The 24,235-nt window shown below is 42.9% G+C and overlaps 1 long non-coding RNA gene across 1 annotated transcript in view; it reads right to left on the bottom strand.

Annotated features, from left to right (window-relative positions):
- Positions 1-3,106: 3,106 nt before the first annotated feature.
- The window catches only part of LOC132344249 (uncharacterized), a 38,315-nt gene continuing 17,186 nt past the window's right edge, over positions 3,107-24,235 (bottom strand). The window contains exons 3-4 of the long non-coding RNA XR_009493437.1: positions 3,502-3,546; positions 3,107-3,411 (exon numbers count right to left, since the gene is read on the bottom strand). This is a non-coding gene — a long non-coding RNA (uncharacterized lncRNA). The remainder of the gene's footprint in view (positions 3,412-3,501; positions 3,547-24,235) is intronic.

Genomic DNA, 24,235 nt, shown 5'->3' with positions numbered 1-24,235 from the left:
GACATCCTGGAATGTGAAGTCAAGTGGGCCCTAGAATGCATCACTACGAACAAAGCTAGTGGAGGTGATGGAATTCCAGTTGAGCTCTTTCAAATCCTGAAAGATGATGCTGTGAAAGTGCTGCACTCAATATGCTAGCAAATTTGGAAAACTCAGCAGTGGCCACAGGACTGGAAAAGGTCAGTTTTCATTCTAATCCCAAAGAAAGGCAATGCCAAAGAATGCTCAAACTACTGCACAATTGCACTCATCTCACACGCTAGTAAAGTAATGCTCTAAGCCAGGCTTCAGCAATATGTGAACCGTGAACTTCCTGATATTCAAGCTGGTTTTAGAAAAGGCAGAGGAACCAGAGATCAAATTGCCAACATCCGCTGGATCATGGAAAAAGCAAAAGAGTTCCGGAAAAACATCTATTTCTGCTTTATTGACTATGCCAAAGCCTTTGACTGTGTAGATCACAATAAACTGTGGAAAATTCTTCAAGAGATGGGAATACCAGACCACCTGATCTGCCTCTTGAGAAATCTGTATGCAGGTCAGGAAGCAACAGTTAGAACTGGACATGGAACAACAGACTGGTTCCAAATAGGAAAAGGAGTACGTCAAGGCTGTATATTGTCACCCTGCTTATTTAACTTATATGCAGAGTACATCATGAGAAACGCTGGGCTGGAAGAAACACAAGCTGGAATCAAGATTGCCGGGAGAAATAGCAATAACCTCAGATATGCAGATGACACCACCCTTATGGCAGAAAGTGAAGAGGAACTCAAAAGCCTCTTGATGCAAGTGAAAGTGGAGAGTGAAAAAGTTGGCTTCAAGCTCAACATTCAGAAAACTAAGATCATGGCATCTGGTCCCATCACTTCATGGGAAATAGATGGGGAAACAGTGCAAAGAGTGTCAGACTTTATTTTTCTGGGTTCCAAAATCACTACAGATGGTTACTGCAGTCATGAGATTAAAAGACGCTTACTCCTTGGAAGGAAAATTATGTCCAAATAGATAGCATATTAAAAAGCAGAGACATTACTTTGCCAACAAAGGTCTGTCTAGTCAAGGCTATGGTTTTCCCTGTGGTCATGTATGGATGTGAGAGTTGGATTGTGAAGAAGGCTGAGCGCCGAAGAATTGATGCTTTTGAACTGTGGTATTGGAGAAGTTTCTTGAGAGTCCCTTGGACTGCAAGGAGATCCAACCAGTCCATTCTGAAGGAGATCAGCCCTGGGATTTCTTTGGAAGGAATGATGCTAAAGCTGAAACTCCAGTACTTTGGCCACCTCATGCGAAGAGTTGACTCATTGGAAAAGACTCTGATGCTGGGAGGGATTGGGGGCAGGAGGAGAAGGGGACGACAGAGGATGAGATGGCTGGATGGCATCACTGACTCGATGGACATGAGTCTGAGTGAACTCTGGGAGTTGGTGATGGATAGGGAGGCCTCACGTGCTGCGATTCATGGGGTCCCAAAGAGTCGGACACGACTGAGCAACTGAACTGAACTCAACTGAACTGAGAACCAATGAACTAAATAATTATGCTTTAAACATTTTCAATAATATTTTTTTTCTATATTTCTGCTACCAAAATAATACATACCTACTGCAGAATTTGGAAAAGATAGAAAGCCTCAAAAGAATATCTAAACCACCATCAATCTACATTTAGCATTTTACATGCTTTCATGTATCTTTATACTTAGAAATTTTAAATTGCTTCATGCTATTCATATGTTTGATAACTTGCCTTCTCTTAAAAGCTTTTATTATAGAATATTAGACACATGTGAAGAACTATAAGTAAGTTACATTATAAAGCATGATAATAAAATGAATTATGTTTAGAGATTCAAATATCACCATTATTGTTTAACCTGTCTTTATGCTTCTCCTCACTTCTCCTGACTTGGAATGAGGGTGTAAGGCTGGGAGCTAAAGCAGCCATGTGATGAGTATGAGGGAAAGGCTAAGAAAATTAATGAAAAATCTGACCTTGACCATCCTTGCACCCATCTATCTACAAGTTTATGCTTATGCCATTTTAAAATATGGTTATATGATTTGCTTAAATACTACATGGTTGATTTTCTGTGAACGAGACTGAATGTAGTACTGATTGGGATGGCATCTCTCACCCACTTATTCTCCAAACTAGACTCTTATATCCAGCAGTATCCAAAAAGTTAGTGAAGAAGTTCCACAAATAATCTTTTAAGACATGTTACACTTTTAAAAAATGTATGTATTTATATATTTGGCCATGTCACTTTTGGGATCCTTGCTCCCTGACTAGGGATCAAACACGTGACCCCTGCAGTGGAAGCATGAAGAGACTTTAACCACTAGACCACCAGGAAAGCCCCTCTATAAGTAGGTTTTTTAAATCAGGGTTCACATTTCTTAGTGAAGCTCCCATGATCTGGCCACTCCCTGTTTTCTTATCCTCATGAGAATCACTCTGCCTCTCATGAATTTGGTCACCGACTTGACCCTTTATAATTTCCAAGAAAATACTAAATTCTTTTCAATTTCATTTGCCTGGATCCCTTCTCCCCTGAGTAACTGTCCCATTCTAAACGAGCCCCACCTCTTTTAAGCAAATCACCAGGCTTGGAGTTCCACTAGAGGAAACTCCTTATCAATTTTGTTGACTGTATACCAAGCAGAGCCTAGCACAGTGCATAACAGATTATAATTGCTCAAAAGTATTCTGTTAGATGAGCGGGTGAACACATTATGTGCTAAGCAAGTGTCAGACAAAGCCTATCCTCAGTTCCTCTTTAATTTTCCAAGCCAGGTTTCTTCATCTTTGAGATGGGTAGATGATCCTTGTGTTTCAGCATGGTTTGAGAAATAAATGTGATCATTGTGTTTAGGGGATAAATAGGTGCTTGAAATATGGCATATTTGCCTCTGATAGGGGAGTCTTTATCCCCCAATTAAAAAATTTTCCTTCCAACTGCACACTTCAAAACTAACACTTGGTAGAATTATTATTAGTGATAATTATAATCCATTCCAATACATGCTGAGCACTTGTTCATATGCCAGTATGTTATATGTATGACCTTATTTTTATGTCATAGGCCTCTGTTATTATCCCTTTGTTGCAGATGAAGAAACTGAGGCTGAGACTAAGGACAAGCTTCTCGGGGTGCCCGGCTGCTGCCTACAGATGGAAACCTACAATCAGGCTTCATCAGAAACTAGCCAGCAGAGAGCCTGATATTTACAGGACGTGTTCCCTGCCCTTGCTTCATTTTGTTCTTTTCCTGAAAAAAAGGCAAAGCAGAATAAAATGAGGTGATACCATTTTTTTTTTTTTTTAAAGAAAAGCAAGTTCCAAAGACTGCTCTGAGGTCAATACAGATTTTCATTCCAATCTTCTCTCCTCCTAGATCCACAGGCTCTGAAATGAAAATTGACACTCAAGCTGGTGACCCTAAGGCAGGATCCTCAACCAGAAAACAATGCCCAAGTCAGACCTGCGGCAGCTTACCTTCCAGGTCCAGAAAGCAGATTGATACGCATGACGGAGATTTACCTACAAGAATTGAAAGCAAAAGGCATTTGTTTTAACCTGAGCTCCTTATGTACTGGTTGGCCAAAAAGTCTGTTCAGGATTTTACAAAGCAACTTATGGCCAACCTGATCTTTCTGGCCACCTCAGTAGAAATGTACACATAGGAGGTGCTTAATAAACGTTGGCTGAAATGCATTTCATGGGTCTCATGATATAGTGAGATTTTATGATTTTAATATAATTTATTCTTTATGTCACACAATTTAATATAGTAACCCATACTCTTCAAAACTTGCCCTAACCTTGCCTTCCAGTTTCTTCTCTTAATAATCCAGCCCTGGCACATAGTTCTAACCACATCTGGGTATTGTTTCCTAGATACGCCCTAGTGTTTAGTTGCTGTGTTTAGCTGCTCTGTGCCTTTGGACCTGCTCTGTACCTGCTTCCAAGAATTCCTGCACCCCAGTCTCACCTCTTTGCATAGATTTGGCCAACTCATCCAGTAGGTCTCTGTTACACAGGCTTTTCCCCCCTGAAGCCCATCTCAGGTAAGACAGATCCACACCAGTGAGCTTTCAAATCTTCCAGACATAATTATAGTAACATTTTCCATTTTGTGGCACAGTGTGGCCAGCAGATATTTAATAAAACATGGACTTTAGAGTTGGAAAGATGGGGCCACAAATTCCAACTCTACCACATTAAAGTCATGCATCCTGGTGATCTACCTAAATGTGAGCTTCCATTTCCTCTTTGGAAATGAGGGTGCTCTGAGCTGCCTGTTAGGGCTGTTGTGGGAATGGGAAGGGAGGACATTTATGATTCCCACCACAGATCTGGTTCATGGTCAGCAGTGCCTCATTCTGGTTACTCAGGCTCTCAGCTCAAAGTTCTCTCCTGAGAATGGCCCCATCTAATATCCCACTCCTCCATCCTACCCTCTTCTTTAAAGCTTTGGGCCCAGGTTGTCCAATTTCAAATTCCAGCTCTACTTCTGAGTGTGGGTAAAGTAACTTAATTCTGTTCTCTCATTTTCCTCACATGTAAACTGGGGCCAATAATAATAATGATGGACTCATAAGCATGTCACAGGGACCGAAAGCTCAGATGAGTACCCGATGATGAATACTCTGGTCGTTACTGTACTGTTCACTCCTGTGTCTCTGGGGTACACATTAGTGCCTGGCCCAGAGAGGAACTCATCTTGTATTTGTTGAATGAATGAATGCACATGCTCTGGTTCTTTTCTCCTTCCCTTGCCTCCTATCCTTGGTTCTTGGAATAGAATGTGGGTTCCCCTGGGGCAGGAAGAAGGTGCCATTGCTATTAGGTGGTCAACCGCCAGCTTAGGGTCTGGCACCAGCAGTTAGTCAGAATAGAAGGGGCATTGTCCACAACGTATTCCTGCTGCGTTCCCCTGGAAGTGAGTTCAATAGCATCAGCTGGCAGAATAGTCAGCACTCCGCCCACCACTCAGCAACCTCTTGCCACCACTTACTCAAGCTCACTTAACAGAGGGTGACCCAGCGATGCTAAGCTGCTTCCTCTCTGGCATGACAAGGACCTGGGCCATTGTCTCTCTTGACTGAGTACAAGACTTACTTATTCTGCTGGCAGATGCATTTAGAGGATGCCCTGTTTGGCTGGCAGCAAGAGGACTCTTTTCTTTCTTTGTGGGTCTAATCCCTTGAATCAATATTTGTTCCCACCTCCCTCTGTTTACAGATGGAGACGGCTGGGCTGAAACGACATCCCCAAAGTAAGAGGACCAAAGTGGGCCACGAGGAGGGAGTGTGGGAAAGAGAAGGAAGGGCCCAGCCTGAGGGCCCTTCAACAGGTCAGGGGCTCTGCTTTCCAGTAAAACCAGTCACTTCCTTGGCGACTTCCCTTAAGCTCTTTGCAAGCTTCCCAAAAGAGGTGGTGCAGGAGGAGTGGAGGGGCGGCCAACTGCAGTTCAGTCTGACCAACAAAGAGAAGTAGGCCATGGCTGACTAACAGAGAGGCATTGACAGAGACCGGCCCTGGCACCAGGAGGCCACCCGGCTTGAATATTCTTTTCTTCCAAAACAAGAGGGCCTCCCAAAGCTTGGAGTCACACTGTCCACGTCTGGGTTTGTAAAGCACGTGTTTCTCTCGCACAGAGCCCGCGGCACCGTCTCTTTGGCCCCCTCTCCCATCCCCTCCCTTCCTCACAACAGGACACAGACTATTTTTGTCGATTCGTCAACACCGTCATCCCTGAGTTTGCCTCCTACTGCCAGATCTAGTATCTCCGCACAGCTGCCGGCAGAGTCTGACTCTGCTACCAGACAGATGCTGTTCCATCACACAAGTACTCTGGATGCCAACACGAGAGCTTCCCCCTAGTCCTCTGCTGGCTGATCACTTTTCAGGTCAGATGGGAGGGGAGAGACAGAGGGTGGGGAGAGGGGTGAAGAGAGAGGGGCAGACTCACCGATGGAGGAAGCCAAGGCAATATGAGACTGGAGAGCTCTGATTTTTAAGATTTTTTTTTTGATGTGGACCATTTTAATAATCTTTATTGACTTTGTTACAACATTGCTTCTTTTTTTATGTTTTTTTTTTTTTTTTTTGCCAAGAGGAATGTGGAATCTTAGCTTCCTGACAAGGGATCAAACCCCATCTCCCTCATTGGAAGGTGAAGTCTTAACCGCTGGACCACTGGAGAAGGCCCCTGAATCTCCGACTTATGAACCAGATGTGACGGAAGGGTGCTTAAGAGACGACATACTCTACTTTCACTTGTGTGTCCTTGAAAATTGGTATGAAACCTGAGGCAGGAGAATGTCGATCAAAAAACCTCGCAGAGTAAAGGACATTCCCCTAAAAGCTAAAAGTCATTAAACATTCACTAACGTATGTTAGTTTTCAGACATAACAGTTGAGATATGTGTGCTGTGCTCAGTCGTGCCTGACTCTTGGTGACCCCATGGGCTGTAGCCCTCCAGGCTCCTTTGTCCATGGGATTTCCCAGGTAAGAATACTTTAGTGAGTTGCCATTTCCTTCTCCAGGGGATCTTCCCAACCCAGGGATGGAAACCTTGTCTCCTGTGCCTCCTGTGTTGGCAGGAGGCAGCTTTACCACTGTGCCACCTGGGAAGCCCAACTTATTTTACTTTTTAAATGCAATAGTTCAGATATTGGCTGTCTATTTCATACGTAATCATTTATTTGGCTTTTTTCTTGCACAACTGAACAGAAGTTGGTGTGCTTCAGCCTAAAATGTGTCCAGCTGAGGCCACAGTTTACTTTTTGGACAGACCTGATGTCCCCAACTCAGCTGTATTAAGGTAACAAGGCCAGTGGTACTTCCTGTAGCTGTGACTTAGCTATCGTAACTGGCTTCACTGTTATTCTTGTCATAGATGAGGGAGGGGGCGTTGCTGTAGTCTGGGGGTCAGCATCGCCATGTCCACAGTGTCTATTTCATCAAGTGAATGCCCGCAGCACATGAAGCAGAAATGTCCTGCTTGCTAAAAAGTCAAAAGTCAAACAGTCCAGGGCCATCGGTGGTGGCTCAAAAATTGGGCTTTGTCAACAAAGGAGGGCTTGAATCCCATTTGCTGGTTCTGAAGCTCTTTCCATAGTGTCTGGGGTCCAGAAGACCAGGATATGCTTAAAGGTCAATGCCATAAATAGCACCATCATCAAGAGCTAAAGCCTGATCATGGGAGGAATAAGGAATCAGAATAAGAATGAGCCCTATTGTCAACTAGCACTGAAATTTATTGGCCCTGCAGGGGCCTGGCCAGTTTTTAACACTTGGCAACTCTCTTGTCTGCCAGCTCACCAAAGCCACCCAGGCTGGGCTTCCGTCCTTTTGAGTACAGCACAGTGCAGGTCACAGATTTCAGAGTCCCAGAGCCCTGGCCCAGGAATGGGCTTCCCGTCTTCTGCATGAACTTGGGTACATTCATTACAACCTCTGAAATTTGATTTCACTTATCAAATGAGAATTGTACTGTTTACTTTATACTAACTCTTAAGAGGGTCACAGGGTTCAGATGGATACACATATAAAATTATTACCACAATCTGACACATGATGAATCCTTTGACTGGTAGTTCTCAATGGAGGATGGCTTTGCTGCCCAGCGGACATCTGGCGACATCTGAGGAGTTTTCCCAATTATAGGATTGGGGGGAGTACATGCTACAGGCATCTAGTGGGTAAGTCAGGAACGTTGCTAAGTATCCTACAATCCACAGCCCCATAGAGTAAGGAACCATCTGTCTCAGGTGTCAACAGTGCCAAGGCTGAGAAACTCTGGTGAGATAAATAACAACCATTATGCACCAGGCATGTTCCTGTATGAATGGAATCTCTTTGAACTGTACAGGTTCCAAAATGCGGATGCTGACTTAAAAGGCTGATCACAATGACAACACCCACTCATTTACAAAGAGCTTTCACATACATACTACACTATTTCATTCAATCTTCAAAAGGACCTGTTTCTAAGTATTATTAATGTCAACTTATCCTCCAGGGGATCTTCCCGACCCAGGGACAGAACCCACATCTCTTGCATTGGCAGGCAGGTTCTTTACCACTAGCGCCACCTGGGAAGCCCTATTTTATAGGCTGTCACACTTAGGCTGAGACCTTGGATCACTCAGCTGGTAAACAACATCCCAAGTTTAGGATACAGTTCTCCTGTTCACTTGTGTACCATCACAGGCATCTGGCATATTTAGATAACATGGCTGCTCAGCTTTGAAGAGTTTGGGTAACGCATTCAGCTGTGAAAGGGGACATATCATACTAATCATTGGGGAGCAATCTTTGCAAGCACACGAAATGATGTGCACAGCAGGCACTCAAAAATCAGAGCTCCATCAGCGTCCCTGAGTCCTCTGGATGACTGGGCAGCATATAGTCCTCAGCCCCCATTTGTAAGCCAAGAGACACCCAAGGCCAAGTCAGGCCTCATGTGCTGTGTCAGGTCCCCCAGCAAAAGCCTGTTCAGGAGCGTCAGGCTCAGACAGTGGCCCAGGACCTGCTGTCCACAGTCACTTTGTTCAGCGAGTGATGCTGCCTGTTAGGTTCCGCCCTGTGCTGGTTAGCGAGTCCTTCTAGCACCTGGTACCCCAGGGCTGATGCCTTGACAACCACACTACCACATTCTTATTACCTATCGGGCAGGTCACCTTTCTGATAGACAGCTTTGAAAATTATTCCCTAAATTTATTTTTAGTAGCAAAGACAGATCATAGTTCTGACATGCTCTGCTTGTTCTGACATGAAACAGCGTTCTTGTTTCTTTTTCTTGGAGACGCATAACTGCTGACTTTGGTTCACGTGGCATGTCACTATGGCATAGTGGTTATTTGCTCAGATCTTCCATAACATTTACATATGCCTTCATTCATTCATTCATTCACTCACCCTGCATGTGAATATCTACGGTGAACTTAGCACTCTGCTGTGCATTTACTGGATTGAAACAACATGCTTCTATTCAGTCCTTGGCCTTGAGGACTTCTCAGTCTAGTGGGTAAGGCAAGGGTGTAACGAGGATCCATTTTTAAAGTGGTCAGTGAAACAAAAGAGGTATGTATCGTACCTTGCAGGATGGAATTCAGAATTATTTGTGGATCTGTAGAGCAGGTTGCCTGGTTCACTCTGGATGGTGAAAGATGGGGTAACAGCAGAGGCTGAAGACTGGATTTTGTTGGAATATGCCATAATCTATGTGCAGGGGATGGAAGAGAACTGTGCATCTACAACTGACAAAAGCTGATGAGACTCTGATCTGGAAGAAGGCCTGGATGCCCGTGTTTTGGCCCTGAGTGACTCTTAATGACCTTGATGTGCCCTTGGTGAATGACATTTCAAAGGCACCACTGAGTATCCGAATGTATTAGCAAAAAGCTGTAGAAAAGGAATTGCTAACACTGCGTGGGGTAGGGGTGGAAGCAGTTCCCCAGAAGATGTGTTATTTCAACAGGGCAGAAAGTGTTTAGAAAGGCTCCCTGGTGGGGAAGGGAAGCGGGAGATTTCTGGGCAGAGCAAGAGTGAGACCAACACTATTGAAAGATGACAGTGTTGTTGGATCAAAGCATGGTGGGGGGGAGGGCGGAGGGATGAAGCTGGAGGGCCCTTTGGGGTCGTTCGCATGCTGGGCTAGCGGGGAGAGGTCCTACCTCTGCAGGGGACCTGCTGGGTTGTGGCTGATTTATGCGGAGGCGTGATCTGCTAAGATCTACACTGTGCACGCATCTCCCTGGGAGCGGTACGGGGCTGTGGGAGGCTGCACTGTGAGCTCAGATCAGGGGGCAAAGGGACAAGTCAGGCAGCTGCTGCACCCACCCGAAAGAGACTGTGAGCCCTCCTCAGGCTTCACCCAACAGAACAGTCTGTACCTTTGCCCAAGCTGGTTACCTATGCTTCCCACCAGATGCCCCAGCACATATTCAGAGGGGAAAAAAAAAAAAAAAACAGGGAAAAGGCCAAGAATAAATGAAACAAAACTTAAGATGTGTTTCAATCCCAGAGGAAATCAACCCTGAATATTCACTGGAAGGGTTGATGCTGAAGCTGAAGCTCCAATACTTTAGCCACCTGATGCGAAGAGCTGACTCATTGGAAAAGACCCTGATGCTCAGAAAGATTGAAGGCTAATGGAGAAGGGGACAGCAGAGGATGAGATGGTTATGTAGCACCACCAACTCAATAGACATGAATCTGAGAAAACTCCGGAAAATAGTGAAGGACAGGAGAGCCTGGTGTGCTGCAGTCTGTGGGGTTACAAAGAGTCAGACATAACTTAGTGACTGAACAACAACAAAGGTGTTTAAATACTCAAGTACCTAGTAGAATTTGTAGTCCCTATACTTCATGGTATACCTGCTTATTTAATTATACCTGCTTATTTATATGGTATACCTGCTTATTTATACCATACACCTGTTTATTTAACTTATAGGCAAGGTACATCATGTGAAATGCTGGGCTGGATGAAGCACAAGCTGAAATCAAGATTGCCGGAGGAACATCAATAATCTCAGATATGCAGACGACACCACCCTTATGATAGAAAGTGAAGAACTAAAAAGACTCTTGATGAAAGTGAAAGAGGAGAGTGAAAAAGCTGGTTTAAAACTCAGTATTCAAAAAACTAAAATCATAGGATCCATCCCATGGTAAATAGATGGGGAAACAATGGAAAGAGTGAGAGACTTTATTTTCTTGGGCTCCAAAATCACTGTAGATGGTGACTGCAGCCATGACCAAAATAGACAGCATATTAAAAAGCAGAGACATTACTTTGCCAACAAAGGTCCATCTAGGCAAAGCTATGGTTTTTCCAGTGGTCATGTATGGATGTGAGAGTTGGACTATAAAGAAAGATTAGCACCGAAGAATTGATGCTTTTGAACTGTGGTATTGGAGAAGACTCTTGAGAGTCCCTTGGATTGCAAGGAGATCAAACCAGTCCATCCTAAAGGAAATCAGTCCTAAATATTCATTGGAAGGACTGATGCTGAAGCTGAAGCTCCAATACTTTGGCCACCTAATGTGAAGAACTGACTCACTGGAATAAGACCCTGATGCTGGGAAAGATTGAAGGCAGGAGTAGAAGCGGACGACAGAAGATGAGATGGCTGGATGACATCACTGACTCAATGGACATAAGTTTGAGTAAACTCTCACAAAGAGTCGGACATGACTGAACTGAACTGATACTTGATGGAATAAATGCACAAAGACATGAGAAACAAGAAAGTGGAGAGTGAGGGTGAGTGTCTCCTCAAAGGGGCTCTGAAAATATTTTTATCTTTCTGTGGTTCTAATATCACCCTCAGTCCCTGATGGATGTGAAGCTGGGGTTAGTGATTGGACTTATCCTGTGGGTAAGAACCACCGCTCTCATGTGTGGAGTGGCTGTTATGGTTCATCATGCATGATGCTCAGGGTACCACATACACCATCTTAGTTCTTCCTTGTAACAACTACAAAGCAGACTTTATTGGTGAGGTTCAGACAGTTTAGGGATGTGCCCAAGGTCGCAGTCTAGCAAGTGTGAAATTGGGATTTGAACTCTAGTCCATGTGGGTCTAAAGCCTTCTGCATTAGTGAGTACACTACTGAAGACACCAGCTTCACCATTGTAGGATGAGAAATACATGCAAGTTGTGAATATTACCTCTCTTTGTGTACCATGAAGACCTAATTCAGAGTCTTTAAGTATGGACATGGACAGAAAAATCTGATTTTGGGTAAGGAAGAAAATGGTAGGAAAGAGAAAAAGGACTATAAAACATCTACCTCCAATTTTTGTTGTGGGGTTGTGTAAGCTCATTACCCACTTTGGGTCTGGGATTTTTCTTCAATAAAATGAAATAAATCAATTAAATCACATGAAAGCTATATTCTGTCTCAGTAGTCCTGGGATTCTATGCCCCAAGCTGAACTCCTTATTGTGCAGTAGAAAGTAGCATCATGAAGTGTGATGGTGCTGAGTGTTTTAAACTCATCTGAAGATAAAATAGGAAACACTGTGTTCAGTTTCAGAAGAGAATGGAAATGTAGTTTCCAGATTTAGCAAATAAACACTGAGGGTGTTCATTTAAATTAGAATTTCAGACAGGCAACACATATTTTCTTAGTATGACTATGTCCCGTGCAATATTTGGGATGTAATTATACTAAAAGTTTTTCATTATGTACCCAAACTTAAAACTTAACTGGGTGTCCTAAATTTTACCTGGCAAGCCTAAAATCTTGACAAAATAAAAGTAGGGGCATAGTTGATTTAAGTCAGAAGGAAAGGTTGGGGAAAGTATGGAGGAGCAGGCTTTCTCATCTCACAAAGCAGCAAATACCTCTCAGTGCAGTTCAGTTCAGTTACTCATGTTCATCAAGTCGGTGATGCCATCCAGCCATCTGATCCTGTGTCGTCCCCTTCTCCTCCTGCCCCCAATCCCTCCCAGCATCAGGGTCTTTTCCAGTGAGTCAACTCTTCGCATGAGGTGGCCAAAGTATTGAAGTTTCAGCTTCAGTATCAGTCCGTCCAAAGAACATCCAGGGCTGATCTCCTTTAGAATAGACTGGTTGGATCTCCTTGCAGTCCAAGGGACTCGCAAGAGTCTTCTCCAACACCACAGTTCAAAAGCATCAATTCTTCAGTACTCAGCTTTCTTCACAGTCCAACTCTCACATCCATACATGACCACTGGAAAAACCATAGCCTTGACTAGACAGACCTTTGTTGGCAAAGTAATGTCTCTGCTTTTCAATATGCTGTCTAGATTGGTCATAACTTTCCTTCCAAGGAGTAAGCGTCTTTTAATCTCATGGCTGCAGTCACCATCTCCAGTGATTTTAGAGTCCAGAAAAATAAAGTCTGACACTGTTTCCACATCTATTTCCCATGAAGTGATGGGACCAGATGCCATGATCTTAGTTTTCTGAATGTTGAGCTTGAAGCCAACTGTTTCACTCTCCTCTTTCACTTTCATCAAGAGGCTTTTTAGTTCCTCTTCACTTTCTGCCATAAGGGTGGTGTCATCTGCATATCTGAGGTTGTTGATATTTCTCCCAGCAATCTTGATTCCAGCTTGTGTTTCTTCCAGCCCAGCGTTTCTCATGATGTACTCTGCATAGAAGTTAAATAAGCAGGGTGACAATGTACAGCCTTGATGTACTCATTTTCCTATTTGTAACCAGTCTGTTGTTCCATGTCCAGTTCTAACTGTTGCTTCCTGAACTGCATATAGGTTTCTGAAGAGTCAGGTCAGGTGGTCTGGTATTCCCATCTCTTGAAGAATTTTCCACAGTTGATTGTGATCCACACAGTCAAAGGCTTTGGCATAGTCAATAAAGCAGAAATAGATGTTTTTCTGGAACTCTCTTCCTTTTTCCATGATCCAGAGGATGTTGGCAATTTGATCTCTGGTTCCTCTGCCTTTTCTAAAACCAGCTTGAACATCTGGAAGTTCATGGTTCACATATTGCTGAAGCCTGGCTTGGAGAATTTTGAGCATTACTTTACTAGCGTGTGAGATGAGTGCAATTGTGTGGTAGTTTGAGCATTCTTTGGCATTGCCTTTGTTTGGGATTGGAATGATAATTGACCTTTTCCAGTCCTGTGGCCACTGCTGAGTTTTCCCAATTTGCTGGCATATTGAGTGCAGCACTTTCACAGCATCATCTTTCAGGATTTGAAATAGCTCAACTGGAATTCCATCATCTCCACTAGCCTTGTTCATAGTGATGCTTTCTAGGGCCCACTTGACTTCACATTCCAGGATGTCTGGCTCTAGGTGAGTGATCACACCCTCATGATTATCTGGGTCGTGAAGCTCTTTTTTGTACAGTTCTTCTGTGTATTTTTGCCACCTCTTCTTAATATCTTCTGCTTCTGTTTGGTCCATACCATTTCTGTCCTTAATCGAGCCCATATTTGCATGAAATGTTCCCTTGGTATTTCTAATTTTCTTGAAGAGATCTTTAGTCTTTCCCATTCTGTTGTTTTCCTCTATTTCTTTGCATTGATCGCTGAGGAAGGCTTTCTTATCTCTCCTTGCTAATCTTTGAAACTCTGCATTCAGATGCTTATATCTTTCCTTTTCTCCTTTGCTTTTCGCTTCTCTTCTTTTCACAGCTATTTGTAAGGCCTCCCCAGACAGCCATTTTGTTTTTTTGCATTTCTTTTCATTTGGTATAAAACTATTAAAAATCAGATTTATGAACCCAAAAGATGCACAAATATCTACCATTGCTTTGCCACGTGTGGCAAATATATTTCCATGTTTTCTAGTATATAATATAGTAAACTTCTGATGAATAAGCATGGCTCACTTAATTTAAAACAAATATTTAGGGAGAGGCACTCCTCTAGCATGCCTTTAATTATGAGTTGCTATACATTTCCCTTAAAACATACTTGCAAATGAATCAGGCTTTCATAAGCAGAAATTGGAGTAACAAGTGGAGCAAAGTTTAGTTAAATTGCCATGGGCTTGATTGGTCTACCTTAGAAATACATGGATTTTCACTGGACACTGTCATTCATTCAGAAAGAAGGCACACAAGTTCAGTTGAGGCTATTAGAAAAAGTCAAGTATTAAGAAGTCGTTTGAAGTCAAGGCCTGATTTCGTGTGGGTGTGTGTATGCGTGTGCACACACACGCATGTGAGTGACACACAGGATGTCTAAGAGGCAGATGGTTTGGACTATAAAAATGTTGCTGATTCCAAAGTGAAGTTGCATTAGGAGAATTCTTGTTAAGCACTATAAAGATATACAGCTGTAGCTTGTGACTCATGGTGTTTCTTCCCAAAACATTACTGATGCATCCTGCAGCCCACAAACCCCAAGTCACCTTACTTCAGACCGATCTTTATCATCCTTAAACTCTCCTGCCATCACCAGCTGATTGGAGGTCCCTTACATGAACTTTACAATGTACTCAAGTATACCATATTTCAAAGGGCATTAAAGATCCTTGCCAAGCTTGCTGATTTCCCAGGACAAAGTTCAGTATATAAACTGCATTCCTGGGCCATACTCATGGAAGCTCTGAAGGGACACCCATAGCAACCACTCTCAACCAGATCTTCTCACTTTGCCCTGATATGGAACGAACCTTCCTTTACAGCCTGGCCCAAAGGCCACTTCTTCCAGAAAGACCTTCTGTTTCCCCCAACATCAAGAGCTAATATTTTCTTCTCAACTCCTCCAGAGTTATTTTGAAGAATAAATAAGATGATGGTGGAAGCTTATTAAGGAACAGATAATTTATAACATGCAGAAGGAAAAAGCCAAGGCCAATCTGGTTCCAGAGTAAAAGACAAGAACTTTAAAAATAACAACAAAACAGCAACAGCTACTACTCCCATGATTTTCATCCTTACTGAGTATCTATTATGAGAATATTAAGGGTTTTACAATTTTCTTCTCAATTTAACTCTCACCATGGGATGCGGGATTGTTATCACTCACTTCAAAATGAAGAAAATAAGGTCCAGAGGAGTTCATATCCAAAATAAATAGTGAACTTGTATAACTCAATGGCAAAACCCCCAAACAATCCAATTTAAAAAATGGGCAGAGGCACTGAACAGACATTTTTTCCACAGAAGACATGCAGATAGCCAACAGGCACATGAAAAGATGCTCAACATCATTAGTCATCAGGGAAATGCAAATAAAAACACAGTGAGTTTCACCTCACACCTGTTGGAATGGTTATCATCAAAAGGATAAGAAGGAACAAGTGTTGGCAACGATGTGGAGAAAAGAAAACGCTTGTGCTCTGTTGAGGAGGAATGTAAATTGATGCAGCCTCTATGGAAAACGGTATGGAGGTTTTTCAAAAATTTAAACATAGGATTGCCACATAATCAAGCAGTTTCACCCTGGGTATTCATCTGAAGGAAATGAAACACTATCCAAAAAACCTGTACCCCTATATTCATTTCAGCGCTATTCATAATAGCCAAGATAGGGAAACAAGCCAAGTGTCCACTGATAACTGACTGGATAAAGAAAATGTGATATATATATGTATGTATGTATATATATATATATATGTATGTATGTATGTATGTATGTATACACATATATGCATTTGTATACATACAGTACACACACAATGGAACATTATTCAACCATAAAATAGAATGAAATCTTGCCATTTGCAAGAACATGGACAAATCTTGAGGATATTATGATGAATGTAATAATAATTGTAATTTGTCTTTCATATAGAGAAAGACAAATATCATATGGTCATATTTATATGTGGAATTTTCTTTTAAAAGGCACCAAGTTATAGAGGACAGCATATTTGTGGCTCAGCGGTAAAACATCTGCCTGCCAGTGCAGGAGACTTAGGAGATGAGGGCTCAATCCTTGGGTCAGGAAGATCCCCTGGAGGAGGAAATAGCAACCCATCCCAGTAATCTTGCTTGGAGAATCCCATGGACAGAGGAGCCTGGCGGGCTATAGTCCATGGGCTCACAAAGAGTCAGACATGACTGAGCACACACACATGTCAATTATATCTCAATACAACATTTAAAGAAAGAAGAAGGCACAGACAGCTTAAGTAAGCAGACTAGCATCACAGAACAAAGAAGCTACAAAGCTATCATTCAAGCCCATCTTTCAATAGGAAGATGATAATATAGACCAGCCCATGGAATGGCCTCTCTGAGATCTAGTAAGAAGGATACAGGAGAAACGGACACAAAATAGCAGAAGTTGGTTAGTTAGTTCAGTTGCTCAGCCGTGTCTGACTCTTTGCGACCCCATGGACTGCAGCACGTCAGGCCTCCCTGTCCATCACCATCTCCTGGAGCTTGCTCAAACTCATGTCCACTGAGTCAGTGATGCCATCCAACCATCTCATCCTGCGTCATCCCCTTCCCCTCCTGCCTTCAATCTCTCCCAGCATCAGGGTCTTTTCCAATGAGTCCGTTCTTTGCATCAGGTGGCCAAAGTATTGGACTTTCAAACAAGTACTGACAATTTTGAGTGTAGTTGACATTAGCTATTTTAAATCCCATGCCTAGAATCCACTTTTAGGAGGCCATGCCTCCTCCCAGAATGTTGAAGCACACATGAACATGTATTGAATGAGGAGTGCCCACAGAACAGAATGCCCTGTTACTACACCACCACAGTGGCAAAGAAAAGAAGGGAGTTGGGGGCTGTCAGCCAACACAGAGCCTGGGGTTCCACGGCGCCGAGCAGCAGCTGAGCAGCCATGAACCTTGAGATGCAACACAGCCTCTTGCCTGGACCATACAAGCCAGGCGGTGCATGAAGCTGATCAGATACACTTTCCGGTGTCTGCTACTGTGGGGCCCCAGGGAGACAGTGGTCGTCTGAAATGGCTTCTGATTGCAGGGAGGGGCTTTAAGAGCAGGTAACAACTTCTGAAGCGCTTGACAGGCATGAGATGCTCTGTGTGTGTGTGCTTAATCGCTCAGTTGTGGCCAACTTTTTGTGACCCTCTGGACTGCAGCCTACCAGGCTCCTCTGTCCATGCAATTCTCCAGGCAAGAATACTGGAATGGGTTGCCGTTCCCTTCTCCAGGGGATCTTCCCAACCCAGGGATTGAACCCAGGTCTCCTGCACTGCCGGTGGATTCTTTACTGTCTGAGCCACCTGAGAAGCCCAGAGACGCATTTCTATGGGCTAGTCTACTAGTGCACAGCACAGCTTCATACCGAAACTGACCTGGTTTAAATTATACCTTGCAGCTTTTTTTCCCCTGTGATTCTGGGCTTGTAATTTCACCTTTTTGTGCCGTATTCACCTCACTTTGAGGTGAGGAATAATCATGCCCATATTGTGATGAGAATTAGAGAGAAAAATGGCAGACCCCGTGACATATCCATGATAGGTAATAAATGGTGGAAATGGTGGTAGTAGTTGCTGCTGCTTTATTGTTACTTGTATAATGCTTAAGTCTTTTGCACTGAAACCAGACAGGCCTTGGCTTTTTGTTTCTGAATCCAAATCAGACTTGCCAAGTCACAGCACTGGCCTAGCAACACTGAACAAGTTGCTTCCCGGCTGGACCTGAGGGCGCCTCGAGCTTCGGGTTTGTCCGCTGTGAGCGTGGCTCCCTCGCTTCTTCCCTCTGGCCCCGTTCTCCTCCTCCCTCCCCCCTGCTTTTTTTAACCTTGTCTTTTCTTTTCCCTTTTTGGTTCCTCTGGAATTCCTGGTTCCTGTTGCCATGGCTTTTGTTTAACTGATTTTCTTGCCTGTAGTGAGAGGTCTTATTCCTGCCTCCTTCCTTCCTATCTTCCTTTACACAGCATATTCTCTACTGCACCAAATACCATAAATATAGAAGAGGAGGGACTATTTCCCAGGGACCTGACGACACCCCTAGGAAAAAATTATGCTTGAATCTATAATATGGGATAGACTTTATTAAATGTCGTTCTTAATGTGTTTATTCACTCAGGAAACAGTGTTTCCATCCCTTCTAATTACCAAGCACTGTGCTTGGCACAGATACAATTCTATAGGAACTTAAGAAGGGCCTAATTGATTCTGCCTAGCCTGTGGCTGCCGAAAGGGCAAGACTAGCAAAAATAGAACCCTTACCAAAGATGAATGTTAGGCTGTTACAAGAAAGTCTTACTCCTTTACATTTTGTTTTATATTGGCCAATAAAATAGGAATTTCTGCTGGTACTTCTGCTCTTGTAGAAAAGTATCTTCTCTCCAGTCTGTTATGTAGCCATGTCCATAGGTGCCATCTCATCACTCACACACTGAGACACGTGCTTGTATATCATTTCTCCTCTCTCTTCTCTGTATTCCCCCTATGACTGATTCTTTCCTTTTCCTTCTCTTTTTTTCTTTCTCAGCCGTGAGTTTCAGCTTTATCTGGGGACTTTCCCGAGGATTATAACCCAGGAGACAGCCTCTCGGAAAACTCCGAAGAATCTCTCCTCTCCTTCTTCCTTTTCTCCTCTGTTTAACTCCCTTTATTCACTTTGGCAGCTTTAGTTTTTCATGAGTGGCGCTCAAAACTCAAAATGCTCGCCACCTTCAAAGTGCTCAGCAGTGACATTTTGATCGTGAGGTATTTTCAACAGCAACATATTTAATATTGGATGTGCGGTCTATGAATTAGTATTAGGTCACTCTTTTCATGGAGTATCATGGAGGCTCACTTTATTCAGACCTTTGCTTAACCGCATCTCCGCAGACAGGCCCTCCCTCAAACAGCACACTACCCTCCCACCCTACCTCAATCTTCCTTGCTGCCTTTACAACTTGTTAAGTGATTCACTTCTTGTGTGTCTCCTTTAGGACCCATCAGGCTCCCTGAGGTCAACAGCTTTGTCTTCTCTGCTAGACATCTGGCAGACAGTCAATAAACATTTCTTGATTGATTGCATTATATATAATATTTAATAACATGAAATTTCTCCTTATATTAAATGAAATGGTAGAAAATTACACTGTATCATCATGTCAATTGAATGAAATACACAGCAGAGAAAAACTATGGAAAGGAAGGATTCACGTTCATGGTGCTTATCTCTGGGTGTTCATATTTTCCTTAGATTGAGGTATGCATGTGTGTGTGTGTGTGTGTATACATAAATCTGAATTCCCCTGATATCTTCCAGTGAGCACATATTTTAAAGAATTTCATTGGAGGATAATTGCTTTATAGTTCTGTGCCAGTTTCCGCTACACAACAGCATGAGTCAGCTATAAGCATACATATATCCCCTCCCTTTTGAGTCTACCCACCAGCCCATCCCTCCCATGGAGGTCATCACAGAGCACCAAGCTGAGTCCCCTGGGCTGCATAGCAGCTTCCCACTAGCTGCCTATTGTACACACTGTTGTGTATATACATCAATGCTATATTCTCAGATCGTCCCACCCGCTCCTTTTTTTTTTTTTAATAGTTTCTTTTGAATAAGAGTGAATGCAAAGATTTTGTGGCTGGGACAGATTGAGCACTGTGAAAGCGACTGAGGGATCAGTGCATGGCTGGGAAGACCGTCCAGATCTAGCTGATTCATTGCCCTGACCCACAGCAGATGATTCCTTTGATTGCCAGCGATACGTTTAAAGTGAATGTTTTGATGACATAAGTGAAAATGAAGAAGTAGAATCAACAGGCTCAAGATGGTTTGAGGGGTGTTAGGGTTGAAACATGAAAGAAAGTGAGGGTTTGGCAGAGCCCTTGTTTCGGTGGTGCCAAACCCGAGATGATCCAAAACTGCTTCCAGATGTGGATGAAACCTCAAGCAGAGGTTGTGCACAGGCCACTCATGCAGTCCTAATGCTTCCCAGCCCCAGGACAGGCTGAGATGGAAGATAACTCCTCTGGCAGAGCTGAGAAAGGGAGGCTTTCTGGAGGAGGGTTTAATTTCTCCTTGAGCCTTTTCTTTGCTGCTATTTAGCGTTATCCCCTACCCACAGACTCAGCTTTCTTCTTCTCAGAGCACACCTTGCTTCAGAAGAGTATGTCCAAACTCAGCCAGCAGAAGTTCAAACGAGTCTCGCTCTCTGAATTTTCATCCATTCATTTAGCCAGTGTTTATGGAGCATCTGCAGTGTTTCAAGCACTGGACTGGACTCCGGGAGATATAGGCATGAATAAACCAGATAAAAATCCTTGCCCTGGTGAAGCAGACATTATAGTAGTGGGCTGGTCGTGTTGTCGTGAGTGCTTGGCCAAGCCCCAGTGTTCTGTTATTGCTTTTGGAAAAAATGTCTGGATTAGCTTTTCATTTTTACAATGGGACGGTTGCCTCAGTTTCTGAATTAGCGCTAGTTCCTGGAAGGAGCTGGAACCAGTCTTGGAAAATAACTTTGGCCATGACCTCGACCTTGCCCCTATGGGATTATCTCCTGAAGAATCTGGTGATTTGCTGCCCCTTGATCCCTAAGAGCCATGCAGAGTTTGACCTTGAACCAAATGTTTAACCAGAACAACCACTCTGTTAGCTGTTCATCCTAATAAATAATAATAGCTATCATTTATTGATCACTCACTCACCATCGACTGGAAATGTGCCAAGATTTTTCTTTCATCATCTCATTTAACAGTCACAATCCCTGTGAGGTTTCTGCTTTCAGTATAGCCAAGTAAACTTCTACCAGATCCCACCCTTCTATAGATAACATCTGTAAACTGTGAGCTAAACATAAAACAAAGATGGAAATCAAAACAATGATGTGCAGGCACTAGAAAGTGAAAAAATAGCAGGCAGATTCTGGAGGAAATAAAAACTTTGGAAGAAGCATGTAGCCTGTGGTTGCTGAGTGGGAAAACTATAATACAAAACCCCTAGTCTTTCCAGCGAAGAGCGAAGTAACAGAGTTCAGGGTGGCCACAGCCCCTGAAAAGTGAGAGAGACAGAGCCAAAGTGTGTTTATAAACCCTGTACAATCCCCCACTTATTCCTATATGTGTGGGGCAAGGTGAAAGTAGCTTGCACTTAAAATTTAAAGAATGCACATCTACTACAAGTGTGCAACTTTGCAGTGTGAGTCTAACCAAGTGCGATGGTTAGCTTAATGCGTCAGCTAGGCAGTCTGCAGTTTCTTTGTTGCTGTTATTCAGTCACAAAGTCCTGCCTGACTCTTTGCAACCCCATGAACTGCAGCATACCAGGCTCCCCTGTCCTTCGCTATCTCCCGGAATATGCTCAGATTCATGTCCATTGAGTCAGTGATGCCATCTAACCATCTCATCCATCCACCTTCTCCTTTTGCCTTCAGTCTTTCCCAGCATCAGGGTCTTTTCCAATGAGTTAGCTCTTTGCATCAGGTGGCCAAAGTATTGCAGCTTCAACTCTAGCATCAGTCCTTCCAATGTTATCCAGGGTTGATTTCCTTTAGGATTGACTGGTTTGATCTCCTTGCGGTCCAGTTACTCAATCTAATACTAATCTAGTGAAGGTTTGCCGACATGGTTAATATCTACAATAGGTCGACTTTAGCGAAAGGGGATTACACTCGGCAGTGCAGGTGGGCCTCATCCAATAAGCTGAAGGTCTTCAGAGCAAACACTGAGGTTTTCTGGAGACGATTTCAGTCTCAAGACTGCACATCAAATCCCATCTGAGTTTCTAGCCTGTAGCCGACAGATTCCAGGTTTGCCAGCTCTGTAATTTTGTGACCTAATTCCCTGAAATACACCTCTTTTATCATAATCATACATATTGGTTCTGTTTCTTGGGAGAATCCTGACTCAGGCACCAAGTTAATTGCTAAAACAAAAAGATCAACACTCTTCAGAACTGTAACTGAATCTAGAGGTTCCAGAATACAATGATCAGGATAAAATCCCAAGTAACTTAATATACCAAGAACCATAAAATTGTAACCCAGTTGCAAGAAGAAAGACAACATGCTAAGATTGACTCTAAGAAGACCCAAGGGTTGGAATTAGCAGACAAGGGTTTTAAAGAAGCGGTTTTAGCTGTGGTCAGTGAAGTGAAGGAAGATATGGTTGTGGTGAGTGAAAAGACACACAATTTCAAAAAAGAAGGAAAACAAATCTAATAATCAAATGGAAATGATCAAACTGTAAAATAGAATATGTGAAATAAAAATTCTCTGGGTGGACATAATAGGATGGAGAGGATGAGGGAAAGAGTTTAGATATTACTGAACTGAGAGTAGAAAGGAAAAAAAATTAATAAAAATGAAAGGAGACTCAAAGGAACTAGGGCAGTAACGAAAGGTTTCCTTCTGAATATCCAGGAGGAGAAAGATAGAATCGGGCAGAAAAATTACTTCAAGATACAGTGCTTGTTGGGATGGTTAATACTATGTGTCAACTAGACTGAATCAACAGATCGCTGGAAAACAGGGATCCCCAACCTCCAAGATCTAATACTTGATGATCTGAGATAGAACTGATATAAAAATATTATAAATAAAGTGTAAAATAAATAAAATGTGCTTGAATCATCCCCAAACCATCCCTCCCATCTTCTAGTCCATGGAAAAATTGTTTTCCTTGAACCCAGGCCCTGGTGCCAAAATATTATCTCTGGACATGTCTGTGTATGGATGTGAGAGTTGGACTATAAGAAAGCTGAGCACCGAAGAATTGATGCTTTGGAACTGTGGTGTTGGAGAAGACTCTTGAGAGTCCCTTGGACTGCAAGGAGATCCAACCAGTCCATCCTAAAGGAAATCAGTCCTGAATGTTCATTGGAAGGACTGATGCTGAAGCTGAAACTCCAATACTTTGGCCACCTGATGCAAAGAACTGACTCATTTGAAAAGACCCTGATGCTGGAAAAGATTGGGGCAGGAGAAGGGGACGACAGAGGATGAGATGGTTGGATGGCATCACCGACTCAGTGGACACGAGTTTGAGCAAATTCTGGAAGTTGGCGATGGACAGGGAGGCCTGGTGTGCTGCAGACCATGGGGTTGCAAAGAGTCAGACATGACTGGACAACTGAACTGAACTGAACTAATGTGTCTGTGAAAGCATTTTCAGAAGTAATTAGCATTTGAATGGGTGATCAAAGAAAGAAGATCACCCTCCACAGTGTGGGTGGGTATCGTTGAATTTGATGAGAACTTGAATCAAAGTGAACAGTGGAGGAAGGGTGAACGTACGCCCTGCCCTCAGCTGAGACATCCATCTTTCCTTGCCCTTAGCCATTTGATATATGAGAATCAAGTTCCATAACTCAGTACTTGAGCCTCACGTACTGACTGATACCACCGGATTTCCTGGTTCTCCAACTTACAGATGACATATCATGGGACTTCTCAGCCTCTGTAAGAATATGAGCCAATTCCTATAATAACTCTCTTTTTTTATGCCTCTTTTTATGTATTCTATTGGTTCTGCTATTCTGGAGAACTCTAAGACAGCTGAAAATGTCCAGTCTTTGGGAAAGACATAAATGTTCACATTCAAGAATTCAGAGGACTCTAAGGATGATAGACATAAAGAAAACCACATCCCGGAAAATCAAAGTCAAATTGCTGAGAACCAAAGATGAAGAGAAGTCTTTAAAGCACCTTAAGGAAAATGATACATTACATAATGGGTGATAACCATTCAGAATCTTGCTGACTTTTCATCAGTAACTGTGGAGTCCGGAAACAGGTGAAAGTATCTTTGAAGTGCTAAAAGATAAACAACCCAGAATAAGAATATCCATTGATACTTTCCTTCAAGAATAAAGCTGAAATAAAGATTTTTTAAAAAATAA

This window comes from Bos taurus, chromosome 29 (genome assembly GCF_002263795.3).
Source record: "Bos taurus isolate L1 Dominette 01449 registration number 42190680 breed Hereford chromosome 29, ARS-UCD2.0, whole genome shotgun sequence".
Taxonomy (NCBI): Eukaryota; Metazoa; Chordata; class Mammalia; order Artiodactyla; family Bovidae; genus Bos; species Bos taurus.
Note: the sequence above shows the minus strand (reverse complement) of the source record. Positions and strands in the feature narration are given on the sequence as shown.